Source organism: Apodemus sylvaticus, chromosome X (assembly GCF_947179515.1).
Source record: "Apodemus sylvaticus chromosome X, mApoSyl1.1, whole genome shotgun sequence".
NCBI classification, from domain to species: domain Eukaryota; kingdom Metazoa; phylum Chordata; class Mammalia; order Rodentia; family Muridae; genus Apodemus; species Apodemus sylvaticus.
In genome coordinates, this window is record NC_067495.1 from 41,804,559 (window position 1) to 41,805,490 (window position 932).

The following is a 932-nucleotide window of genomic DNA, read 5'->3' on the forward strand; positions in this document are numbered from 1 at the left end:
ACATTTTTATTTCCCATCTTCACATACAATTTAAATTTTGCTAATATTTATTTTCTTTGATGAAAATATTAAAGTTATTATTTTATTTATTTTTAGTTTAATTTATTTAATAATAGCAAACTAAAAAAATAGTTGGAGAACAATCATAAATCACTATCATTCACAGACAAAAGTAACAAGTAAAATCTTAGTAAATAATATTCATTAATAAATTCTGCTCTGTATAGTTAGTGTATAGAACATGACATGATGGGATATATCAATAGAAGCCATAATTATTTAAAAGGAATACTACAGAAACTTCATGTAAATACTTATTAATATTCCTGTGAATGATTATGGGAAAATGTCTGAGGTTCTCATTACAGAATGACAATATGATAGTTATGAATTAGGAATCCAAAATTACTTCAGTCTTTTCTACCTCAACAAGGTCTTCCCAATTGACTTCCCAGGGAAGGTGAGTCAAAAGGATTTTTTTCCAATAAGATGTTATTGTAAACTATAAAATAGAAAACAGGAAGATAAGTTATAATACATGGCAGGTTCTACACTTGATCTTAGCCAAAAGGCCGAGAAGCAATGTACATGGCAGGTTCTATAATCCTCTGGTATACATGAATATATATCCAGAGCCTGGAAATGACACACAGCCCAAAAATGACACACACTCAATAGAATTGTGTATCGATGAAGTTTTAACATAGGCAGGCATTGTGGAACATACATGCATGCTGTCTTAGCACTGAGAAGGCAGAGTGAAGCAGGAAGATATTAAGTGTAAGACTAGCATGGGCTAATATACAAGGCCTTACTGATGTACGCCTGGAAGGTTTTACTTAGTGTTTCAGGTTTTTTTAAAAAAATATTATATTTAATTTTCAAATTAAATCCTCTAATTCCTACTTCATTTCATTAAATAGGAAAATATA

The 932-nt window shown here is 29.8% G+C and overlaps 1 pseudogene; it reads right to left on the reverse strand.

The window, feature by feature from the left end:
* Positions 1-428: 428 nt before the first annotated feature.
* On the reverse strand, positions 429-584 carry LOC127675974 (uncharacterized; annotated as a pseudogene).
* Positions 585-932: the final 348 nt, after the last annotated feature.